The sequence below is a fragment of the Nymphaea colorata genome, chromosome 9, assembly GCF_008831285.2.
Source record: "Nymphaea colorata isolate Beijing-Zhang1983 chromosome 9, ASM883128v2, whole genome shotgun sequence".
In the NCBI taxonomy this organism is placed as follows: domain Eukaryota; kingdom Viridiplantae; phylum Streptophyta; class Magnoliopsida; order Nymphaeales; family Nymphaeaceae; genus Nymphaea; species Nymphaea colorata.
In genome coordinates this window covers 6,731,328-6,744,011 of record NC_045146.1, presented here as the reverse complement: position 1 = coordinate 6,744,011, position 12,684 = coordinate 6,731,328, and the positions used below count along the sequence as shown (strand labels likewise).

The 12,684-nt window shown below is 35.6% G+C and overlaps 1 long non-coding RNA gene across 4 annotated transcripts; it reads left to right on the top strand.

Moving 5' to 3' along the window:
- The first annotated feature begins 2,831 nt into the window (after positions 1–2,831).
- On the top strand, positions 2,832–11,378 carry LOC116261016 (uncharacterized). 4 transcript variants are annotated; one of them, XR_004174222.2, is made up of 6 exons: positions 2,832–3,069; positions 8,050–8,109; positions 8,598–8,901; positions 8,985–9,125; positions 9,211–10,840; positions 10,963–11,378. It is a non-coding gene; the product is annotated as an uncharacterized LOC116261016 (long non-coding RNA). The 4 variants fall into 4 exon arrangements; XR_004174223.2 differs by having other exon boundaries at positions 8,985–9,361; positions 10,150–10,840; XR_004174221.2 differs by adding an exon at positions 7,126–7,203 and having other exon boundaries at positions 8,985–10,840.
- Positions 11,379–12,684: the final 1,306 nt, after the last annotated feature.

Genomic DNA, 12,684 nt, shown 5'->3' with positions numbered 1-12,684 from the left:
TTTAGCCAAAATCCAAGTTTTCTACCCCCTTCAAATAGGATCATAAAATTGGGTACTTGAATAGTTCACTGCAGAAAAACATATTTTTAATTACTTTGTCGCTTTCTTATTTTATTATATGAAGCTCTGTTTTAAATCTGTAACTTTATGCAGACTCTCTGGTATGTACTGAATTATAGACTAAATAATAAACCAAAATGGACTTTAAAACCTTACTTTACATCTCTTTGAGGTTCATGCAAAAACCTAAACCGTAATAAGGTTAGACATGTGGTTATTGAAGAAATTAGATCTAGATTTGAATGATTCGGGTATTCGATTTGAGCTCAAGCATAAATTGGATTAAATATAGATCTAGATATTATGAGAATTAGATCCTAGGGTTGGATTCTACATCAACATTTTAGATTTGGATCTCATGCAATTTGGATCAAGATCTTAAACACTTGTTATAGGCTTTAAGATTCCTAAACCCTGAGATTGGATCATTAAATTCATTTTGGATTTGGATCATTAATTTTGAATCAAGAATCATTTATGAACTGGAACAAATCTCAGATAAGGGTTTGAACTAGACCCTATTAGAATGACCTTAAGACTAAACCCTAGATCTGGATCAACTATTGAATGTTTGGATCATCTTTAACCAATGAATTTGGATTTCAACTTTGAATTAGATCTTCCTATGTCCACGTCCCAAACTTAGAAAACATATCTCCATTATGTATTTAATCTAGTTTTCCATGCATTTATTAGATCTAGGAATTAACCTTTGCATGGATTTGTGATGATATACATCATGAACTTTTTACTTGATTAAAGAATTTCTAGTTCTTGCTCCCCAGTTTTTAATGATTCACTTAGTTTTCTAAAACTTCTCTATTTCAAATTCAGTACTCCCATTTTGCATTTATGTTTGACGACAATCATATTGTGGGACATTAAATACTTAATCTAGTCCTTGATCAAATTACCCCTGTTAAATACGGTAAGAACATCAAATCTCGTACTGATGAGTCGTGGATTCCCACAATGAGAATACAGAGGTGAGTTAGTATTTTGATCATTTTTTGTTCATCCTAAATGAACGGTCATGACGTGTAAGATTGTGAAATTTTAAATTGATCAACAGAAGTGACAATTGTGATGAGACTTGACCTCATTTTTTACTTGATTAAGTTTTAAAGGTCCAAATGTAATTGTCGTCCCACCTTAGATCCATTTAGGAGTCCCCACAATGTTTGTGCATGTTAGTTATTTAAGACTTAGAACTGAGAAGGATATTTTATGCCCTCCTAGATTCAGATCAAATACAACCTTTCCCAATTTAGAAATTCATTCAAAACAATGTTTACTCTCTCATGACTTTAATCTCCATCTTAGGCCCAAGTACATTAATGCCCTTTATTTTAACATGTGTTCATATTTTTAGACCACCTTTGACCTATGCAATGTCTATCTCTACATGCCATAGTACTTTCCCATTAAGCAACAACTTCAGGAGGTTAAATGGCCCCACCAACCTACTGGGGGCAGGTATTAGTTCTTCCCCTACCATCTATTTGGGTTAAATAGCTCTATATATAGGTAAGGACCCAAAGAAAATGAGAAACCCCAACTTGTAGAATATATGAAAGAGTCTATGCCACGGATATTGGTTTCCATCCAAGTATATCAACATACCACGTTATAAAACTGCTGATGATTACAAAAAATCTTAGAAAATCCAGTGTGGATGTCTAAGCCCATTTTCAAAACAATCGTGTTAGAACTGCATCTCTAGGGAGTGTTGTATTTGTAGCCTTGTTTGATACTTGTGTGATGACATCTTGTGGAGTTTATTAAAACTGGATGTAGTTTGCAAAATGTTCTTCATTTTGCCTTGTCAACACCATCCAAAAAATTAAAATTCAGTAATTCTGCCACTTAGGACTTATCTTAGTTTATTCTAAGCCAAACATGTCCATCATTTGTCCTCATTTAGTCCCGTTTGGTTATCTCAAGATATTGATCAATTGTCTGTCTTGACCCCCACTGGTTTTTGTTTTCTAGTCATAATGTTCTGAACACATCCCTGCCATCACATTGTACACTCCATCATACGAGGAGATCTAGACACCATGACCTTTCCCATGGATATCCCCATTGTATGATGGTTTTCAGAGTGGCTAAAGCAGTTCCTGACAGCTAAACTCAGATATCTTGATGAAATGCGGATTAGAGACAATGACCAATGCTTATAAAAATGAGGTGCTAGCTGAGAGATGGAACCTCTGTATGAGCACATTCTGGTTTCCATATGGAGAGATGGCACTGCCCATAGACAAGTTTTTTGACGTTCGTGGCCTCCCTGACTCAGCAGACGATATTGGAGACCCAGTGGAAAGTCGGTTCTTGATCGGTGATTTAATCTTTAAATCCTCATGTTTGTGTTTGGGTAGGGTTCAAGGAGTCGTTGTTCGAATTCGATCGAAATCAGAGCTAAAACAAAGAAATTATGTGTAAACCAGTGAAATTTGGCCCCAAAAGGTAAAATTGTCTTTTTCTTTTAAAAGAATACATTTTTTAAATCAAGCGTGAGTTTTTGATTTCCAAAACATGCTTTCCATTTGGGCTTGCATTTTTATTACAAGTTGCTTAAGTTTAATAGGATTAGAATAAATTATTTAGTAAAGAAAATAAACCATCTAGAACTATTTTGAAAAGATGAGTTTACAAAGAGGCTTCTTTTTGGAAATCTGACTTTTTCATGGAATTTTTATGAAATTTTTTGAGCTGGACAGAAACCCTGGCTCGTTTTAGTAAAGAAGAGCCCGACTAGCAACTCTCTCTGTCTCTTTGGAGCTTCCTTGGTGAAGCCTTAGGAGGAGGAGCTCCATCTGACTGCCTAGGTGATGCCTCTTGGTGGAGAACCCTCAACCCATCATGATCCATTCTTCTTCCATGCCTTATTTCTCTCAAAACCTAGTAGCCAAGCTCGGTGGGGTGAAGGATTGATGTCAACCAATGATTCTAGAAGCTGGATGGTGTGCCAAATCTGGGATTCAAGGAGCTCAAAACCTGTTTTAGGTAGGTCTTCACGATTTCTCACTTGATGTATCATAGATTAGACATTTTTTCATGATTTTCAGCCATAGAGCTTTAGGATTTCATTTTTTTCAGCAAATGAATATCTGTTCTTAGTTATTTTTCTACCAAATCAATGTTTGAGTTGTCTAGATCGTGTATGCATTAGCTATTTTTTGTTGCAGCATATCTAAACCTTGTATGCATACTTTGTTTTGTTAAGGATTAGTGAGCCTCTCTCTAGCTAGGTGGAGCTTGCTGGTCATGGACAGCAACTCTTGTGATGTAATTTCTTTTAATTTTGAATTCTCAAGCATAAATGTAGTGTGTTTTAGCATGTCTTAGGTATAGACTCTAGTTATATTACTGTTCAACTAGTTAAAGTAGATAGAGTTTAGGTGTTAGTGGCATTTGCTTTATGTTTAGTAGCTAGGACTGTTCATTAGTCCTTTTTATAGGTTTCTACCTAGTTTCTAGTAGTTAACTGTTATGTTTACTTCAAGTTCTTGTTTTTTTTAGTTGTATGAATAAGTTATCTGGTGTTTGATTAATTTTTATTTGTATCCTAGTTAGATGTAATGATGTATGCTCAATTTAGTTTTTTGTGTTGATGCTTACCGCATTTTTTAATTTTAGATTAGTGTGTATACATATTAGTTTGTTGCTTACTGTATTTTGACTGCAATTTCTATTATAGAATGGTAGGCTAAATAGTTATATTTCAATTGTATTAGTTTTAGATAGAAATATAGTTGTTAATCATTATTTATGGCTAGTCTAACACCTTGAATTGTCGCACGGTATATTTTCTAGTCTAAATGTGGTGCATGTGTATTTTAACATGTTTCTTAGCATGTTTTACTTCAATTTCTGCTATAGGTCTATAAATTAAATAATTATCAGTTTGTTTAGATTATTTTGAAGTGAAAGTTAGTTGTAAATCATTAAAAATACTTAATTTTGGCTTGAAGACTGTTCCTTACTGCAATTTCAGATTCATATTATAGCCTCCTTAACTGTTTATTAAAGATATTTGTGTGCTAATTGAAAAGAGTCCATGCAACACCATTGAGCATTGAAATATCTTGTGAACTTTTAATTTCATGTAATATAAGCACTTCAATTGAGTAATTTTCTGCTTGTTCTATATTGCTTCTTCTTAAATTCGCCATGTCTTGACTATATAATTCATGATATTCAATTGTTGTCCCTAGAGTTCAACTCAGACTCACCACTTGTGAAATCCGATACAAGTATAACTGGTGCATGGTTTCACTTTGTATTGCAATAGGTTGTTCAATTTTAATATATGTGAATAGAGATTTCAATTGAATTATATTGTAAAATTGCATCTATATCCAAAACTGCCCCAAGTTTTTGGTTTGTTGCCAGGGACAACGACAAATTAAAGTGAATCAAGTGATACAAGTAAAGTTATGCTCATTTGGATAACTTCTATTTGCTTTTATCTAGAATTTGGTGTTGCATGCTAGAGTAGATTTAAGAAAATTTTATTAATTTCATGCATATGTTTGTTTGTAAAATTGATATTGTTTGTTTAGTTTAGGAAGTGTTATGTAATCATGGTGAGTATTCCCACTTGTCACTCATAAGTGCCTGACACCATCTCATTGTAGGTGTATGCACAGAAGAAGATCATTGCATAAAGAGCATTAGACACCATTGTTCGATCTGTTGTTGAATCTTGAGACACTTCTCAAAAGAAATCGAACCACAAGAAATCAAATAATGGAAGTCACGCATAAGTGCCTGACACCATCTCATTGTAGGTGTATGCACAGAAGAAGATCATTGCATAAAGAGCATTAGACACCATTGTTCGATCTGTTGTTGAATCTTGAGACACTTCTCAAAAGAAATCGAACCACAATAAATCAAATAATGGAAGATGAAGCTCGTTGCAACATAGAGCCAGAAAATGTGAATGAGGAACAATGAAGATCAACCTCGCTCACTTAGGGAGTATTTCAGACCTACCAACTATGCTCCCACTTCTGGCATCACAAGACATGATGTTGGAGCAAATCATTATGAGATCAAGCCTTCAATCATTCAGATATTACCATCGTTCTATGAGCTACCTCATGAGAATCCCTACCAACATCTTGATGAATTCCTCGATTTGTGTTCCACCATCCAGATCACCAACTTTGGAGATGACTATCTAAAGATGTATTTGTTCCCGTTTTCTCTCAAGGACAAATTGAAACACTGGTTAAGGTCATTACTCATCAACGTAAACACTTGGAAAGATATGCAACAAGAATTTTTGAGAAAAGACTTCCCAATTGGTAAGACCAATCAATACAAAAAGTCGATCACTAGTTTCTATCAGCAGTAGGGAGAACAGTTTTATGCAACCTCGGAACGATTGAAGGATCCCTTGAGGGAGTGTCCCAACCAAGTGCCAAAGTGCCAATTGGTTCAATACTTTTATAATGGATTGAGTGATAGACACCAACAAATGGTTGCTGCAACGTGTAGAGGCACATTTATGACAAAGAGTGAAAATGAGGCTTGGCAGATGTTTGAGATTTTGACTAAGAATTTCATGCATCATCATCAAGATCAAAGAGATCTATTGGGGCCATGAAAGAGTAGAATAAAGGGATGTATGAGGTAGGCATTTCTCCATATTGGTAGAGGAGATTGAGTAGAATGGATGATTAATTAGACCAACTATTGCAATTAAACAAGGCCACCAAAGAGATATGCGTATATTGCTATAGTCCTGTGCATTCATTATCACAGTGCCAGGTGGTACATCCTCCTAAAGAAGTTCAAGCAGCACAAGGGTTTACCAGACTAGGTCACAACCCATATTCAAATACTTACAATCTTGGTTGGAGGAATCATACCAACTTTTCATAGCACAACAACCATGCTCCCATGCTTGGTCCTTCTCAATCACAACAAGGAGGATACCAAAAGCAGTCATTCTAGCCAACACAGCCATTAGAGAATTTCAGTTGAGACAACTCTCTAGATCTTAAATTAGGATGCATTAGTGGAAAATAACTTCAAAAATACTCTCTTAGCATTGAGAAAACCTTAGCGAGAGATCCATGGGTACTAATAAGGTGTCAATGTTGAGAATTATGTAAATCACTCAGATAGTTATACTAACACTGAAAAGGATTTGACAATCAAGTTGGTGGGATCAATGGATGACCTAGTGTAAAGAAATTGCCAAAAAAAAGCAGAAATGGACCATTTTGAGCTAAATTTCAACCAAACATGAGCTAGAAAATTAGTTGTGATTGCTACTAGTGATTTACAAACGTGAGAATTTTCATAATTGGAATGGTATCACATATTTCTCAGGAGTTCTAGAACAAGTTCATCAAAATTGGATGAGATTTGGCAAAAATGAGTGATCAGGGGCAACATTTTCCTTATTGGCAACAGGTTACGTGATTGGCATCTGGTTTGCCAAACACTTGGATTATGAAATCCACGTCTATGTGATCCTTGGCCTTTTCACCTGAAACATATTTGAGAAAATCAGCACATTAAGAGGGGTAAGATAATCATTTCGGCAATAAAAAAAAATTGCGTTGCCTATAGATATCTTTCTTTGGTACTAAGCCAGTGGTAAGCCGAGGTTAGTGGCAAAGATAAAACACACCAAATTTAAAAATGAATGCCCCAGTGTAGGGCAAAGTTCTTGGTTTTTGAAAACCATGATGCAAATGTTCAGAGTAGAATTCCTTTTGGAAAAATAAAATGCCCCACTATGAATACTGGGCAGTGAATGTTTATTGTTCCAAACATTGCAAGAATTAAGAATTGTGAAGATTTGTTGCTCCAAACATTGTGATAGTCAAAGATATCCCAGCTTGAAATTTGTGAAAATTTGTTGCTCTAAACATTGTAATAAAAGATGGCTCGAGTTTGAGAACTGAGCAGTCATTGTAAAAGCTCATGATCTGGTTATGGCCCTTTCTCTTGTGAGTTCTCTAGTTCCATTAATGTAAATGCCTGGTATGCAACTTGTTGGTTGTCAAACATGAACTTATGCTGGTTCATCATTGTCAGCCTATGGCAAGGTTTCAAGGTCAAGTTACTGATATTGATCTGGCCTGGAAAGAAATGAAAAATATGAAGGATGAATTGGTAAGGAGACTAACTTCTTTATTTTTTAATGGGCATATAATAGTTAAAGATGTATAGAGCCCTCTTCTCATGTTAGTTTTCCCTTTCTTCTCTTTTGCCTTAGTTATGTATTACATAGTGCATATTTTTATGTCCCTCCTCTTCTATATAATTTTAGAATCACTATAGTGAATTTTTTTTGGTACTTGATCTATTTTCACTAAATGGGGGAAATTGTATAACTGTGAAGTAAAAAACTCCAAAAAAATAACTATCTTTTGTGGTCAAAATTGTAATCTAGTGAACCCACTCTAAGTTGGATGCCTACACTAAGGTTCAACTTTTAATTGCTCGAGCTAGTTTTACTTTTTATGTAGGAGACTGCTAGAAATAGTCACCGAAAAATTGAACTTTTGTTGCAAGGTCACTCTTCATGCAAGTCATATAGGTAAATCTCGAGAGCAGATAACTTTATTTTTTGTAGAGAAACACCAGCTGAAAGGAAAAACTCTTATTCAATTTTGTATGGGTACTCTCCAACGAAAGAGGGAGTGAGTATTTCACAGTATTGTTGCTGATCTAACCATTATATGGAAAAGTTGAATTTTCTTAATTAACTGTAATCACTCTAAGCATTAAATGGATGGCATTATTATGATAGAAATATTTCCATTCTTGTTAAAAAATGTCAAAGTTGAATTCTCTTAATCAACTTCAGAGTTCTTTCCTGGGTTTTGTTTCTCTTTCCAGCTTACCATGTTTTCCAGCTTAGTGGTCTTTGGATTGAGTTGATCCCAGAAATTGCTAAGCCTTTTCTTCTTTTGGGTTTTTTTCTGCTTGTACCTAATAGTGGCATTGTTTTGTTAGGTGTACAGGACTCACCAAAGATTAGCACTTGACGCTGCTGATCTGCCTGAGTTTAATCAAGTTGGTACCTCATTGATCTTACATGCACCCTCTCTTGCTTTCTCTATGTTCAGCATCCTATGTAATATGCACCCATCTTCTTTCCATTGGAAGATAATTAGTACGGTAAAGCATATTGGAAGCACAGTAAGTCTTAGGAAAAAGCACACTTCTGAAATTTTTTGGCTGTCAAATACCTCAATATTAGACATGCCATATCAACTATTGGCTCTTCTCTTTGTAGTATATGGGAACAACCAATATGTTTTCTCTTGATTTCTTTTTACTTTCCTTTTGGATTTTCATGTAAGTACTATGTTCTATATGCTGTTCATTCCTGTTTCTACTGGAGTTCAGTATGATAAAGAGTTTATTGTTTGCAATCTTCTTACTTTTAGGACTTGTGGAAGGTCTTGGCAGTGTATTTGAGAGTCTAGTATTGTGATTTTACATATCCATATTCCTTTGGTTAGCACATCATTTGCTTTTATTCTCTAATTATCTAACAGATCATATTGCATGGGCATGGATGAAGAACACAAACTGATCCGATGCACCCAGGTCTTTATCTACTTTGATATATTTTTTTTGTTGAGAGAGAGATTGATTGAGCAAGTTCTGGAGTCAGAGAGAAAAGGGATGCACCATTTCTTTCATTGAGAGAGAGAGAAAGAGAGAGAGAGAGAGGGATCTAGACACATGGAGAGAGAGAAGGGGTCATCAAGAAGGTCGAGAGGGAGAGGGAGAGGAGCAAACCATCAACAGCCCCAAAAGCTGGTGATAGAGCCAGCACACCCAGGACTCCAATTCGATGTGGGTTCTATGAACTTGTTCTTCTCCCATCTTATTAAACCAGTTCAAAGAATGAGAGTTATTTGAAACTTTTTTCTTTTCAGAGGTTGGTGACTTTGATCCCACAGGAAGCCATTTGCCGGCACCATCTCTTCATAAGCAGTGATGCACATAACCTACACCGTTCTAATAATGGACCTTGGAAGAGGTCATTGGACAATGATCAAGGCTATCATGGGAATCAGGTTAGACATCCAACTTTCTATGCACTTCCCCAGTTTCATATTCGATTAAATGTAGCAGAAGGGAAATGCTGAGAAACAATTACAGAAAAGAAGGTGATCGAGGTCCTTGAGTGCAGACAGTGAGATAAGCTATAATAAAAAGCTGTGCATATATATTTTCAATGTAGCAGAAGGGGAATGCTGAGAAACAATTACAGAAAAGAAGGCGATCTAGCTCCTTGAGTGCAGACAGTGAGGTAAGCTATAATAAAAAGCTGTGCATATATATTCTCAAAATATATGGCATGTTATCCATAAGGAATGCATAGTATGTTAGTGAGAGATCCTCACTTTTTAGTTTGTCTTATTTGTCTATCACTCTGCTTGTGGTTGAGGTGCATGCAATTTCCGCCTGTGCCACAAATTTCATCTTCAGTCGAAGGTGATTGGTCTTGTCCATGTCTTTTGGTACCAGTCTTATTTTAACATGCATGGGTCCTTGGTCAACATTGCTGATTATTTTTTTGTTTTGTTAATGTATAGCAGATTATTATCACCATTTTGCTGAAGTTAGATTTTTTTTTAAACAATTTTTCAGTTAGTATACACGGTTCTAGATCATAATTATTAGATGGTCCAATGCTCCATTTCTTATTTAATTGTTAGATTGAGTAACATCCTTATACATAGGTTGTGCTTGCTTCTATCTTCACCTACCATACCTTACCGTTTTCTGAATCAATTTGGAGTTGTGATGCTTGATTTAAATGACCTTGGAATATGTTTTGCTTATATTTCATTCCAATGCTCGCTACCTTTCTTGGGTGGTGAGTAACAATATTCAGCTTTGAGACTCAACTTTCATGACTGAGATATGTATCTTCAAATGAGTCCAATATGTAGCTTCTTCTGTTAATCCATTCTTTTTAGTAGCACACACTAGTCACCGAAGCAAAGGTCAGACTTTAGATGTTCTACTTGGTTGAGGTATTTCCATCTGAAAGGCTTATATTTCATGTGTTGTCTTGATGGTGAACTATTTAAGCAAGGCTAGAAAGGGAACCAGAACCAATTCAATGGCCCCTAAGGTCAGGTTTCCTACCTTCTTATCTATTTATTATTTTTTTTTTTAGAAAAAAGGTGTAGCTACTGCATAAGCAGCATTTTTTCTTTTGGAAAATGGAAAGACCTATAGGCGGTGACAAAACCACTACTAAAGATAATTTTTCCACCACTATAGACCATATTGCCAACAACTTCCACCCTTGCCAATAAGTTGGGAGGGTTGCTAATAACATTATTGGCAACAGTTGACACCCTAGAGAATGGCTTTTCCCAACGCTACAAAGGGCAAGGGCAACCTGATGTATCCCCTAGGGTGAGGGTTGTTCCCTATAGTGCCATTGGCGATGGCAAGTGCTGTTCCAATAGCAACTTGTTGTGTTTGACGATGCAACTGTCCTCACCAACAAATGATTCCCTCATTGTGTGGCCTGCCAGACCTCCGAGCCTCTTGTTGATGAATGAGGAACATCGGGGAGTGAGGCCTCATTAGCTTGAATTCCTTTCCATGACCTGATTCTTTCATTTATTGCTGAGATGAGGGCAAACGGGGATGCCTCCACTACCGACTAGAAGGCCATTTTATCCTAGGCCACAAGCTTGGAAGCAATGGTGTTTTCTTGCCTGCAAGGATCTTCACTGCCAGCCTCGATACATCCAGCCACTCTGGACTGGTGATTTCCCCAACATATTTGTTCTTTCTCAAGGCACTTAATTCCCTATTTTCTAGGGTATCTATTATTGTCATTTTTTAGAAATTTTGAACTATAATTAGTTTCATCTGATTTTATTGTAGGTTCATGATGGCCATCATGCTCAACATGCAGTATTAGTGTACTTATTTACAGTATACACTTGAATGATTATTAGCTTATAAACCTGCACCAGCTTGGAGCTGTGCAACTACTTATGCGTGGAAAAGATTGAGGAAAAATTTTGCAAAGCCACGAGCGCACCTCCATCAACTCAGTCTCAGTTTATGTTTCTTTTTTTTTTTCAAATTGAGGAAAAAAAATGAAGTTTGATTGAAGCTCTAGATACTGCTAGACAAAGCACAATTCAGTTTCTTTTTTTTGCTAACAAATAACATTGGATTATTTGATCACAATGCATATGTGATCCAGAATGTGATTAGGCAAGTGTGCCTACTGAAGATTATCTCAAGCCTGTATGTTCATTTGCAAATCTAACAGCATTGACACCTTCATCGTATTGGACCATTCTTGAAGCATTTTATTTTTAAAGCTAAAATATTTATGAAAAGTTTATGCTGTTCATGTTCAATTGCTATAAAAACTTACACCAATCTTAATCAAGCTGCATAAATCCTCATTTTTATTCATTTAACTATATAAATTGCATCCATGTGGTTAAAATTGCAAAAGTACACAATCTTCTTGGTAAAGCATGCAAATCTTGGTAATTCAGTTTGAATGATAATAAGGCTCTATGCACACTGCTTGCTTTGGTGGTTGATTATTTTTCAAATATGAAATGGGTGCAATAGATCCGATCATTTAATAGTGATTTCATATATGCAGCATACGTTAAAATATCAAGCCATGCATCTATTGTCTATTATGTATAATTTTGCATTATGTATATATTTTTAAAATGTTGAAATACATGTGTGTGTGTGTGTTAGGCAAGAAACCTCAGAAGTTAGTTTTTTGTAGTAGTCACGAATGGTGTTGCATCTTTGGAAACCTTCAATATTTTTATAGAAGCCAAAAGCCAGATGAATCCCAACAAGCATTTCAGTGTGGACAAGTTCTTATGGTTTTTACCTTTATATACCTTCTGTATCTAAATTTTGCAGATGCTAACTTTTTGCTCTCTTTTCTGTTTATCTTTTCTTGTTTCCAAATTTACCATAAAGAAACTGTCTTGCCAAAGAAAAAATAGAATAAGAAGCACTGTATGACATCAGCTTATGGTGCCATTGGCAGCATAGTGTTTCTTTTACTAGAAAAAAGATTTATCATCTTCACTTGGAACAGCCATCTAGCTGAACTATCTATGAGTATCATAATCACTCGCTCTACAAATTCAGAACAAAAATCAATCTGACATTTTTGCAATTGAGCAAATTTTTGAAAAATCAAGGGGATGATGTTAGCAGATAGAAAAGGGTCTAGAAAATTGATTATACTGCTCCTATTTACTATTTTTCGGATTCTAGTATCACAAGTTCAATAAGGTGGTGCAACATTGTGTAAATTGTGAACTAATTTGCACAGGTATGGGTTTGGGTTCAGGTTCAGGTGCAGGGACAGTAAAGCGGGTACAAGTGCAGCAACTAAGAAAACCTGGGTATTGGGTACACCAAAATATATATATATATATATATATATATATATATATATATACACACACACACACACACACACACACACATATCTTTGTGTGTGTCTGTGTAATTCCACAAAAACAGAAAATCAAAACAAAATTCATACACAATACATCAATAAGACAATGTTTCATGGATCCTACTTCCTACATATAATCTCATAGAACA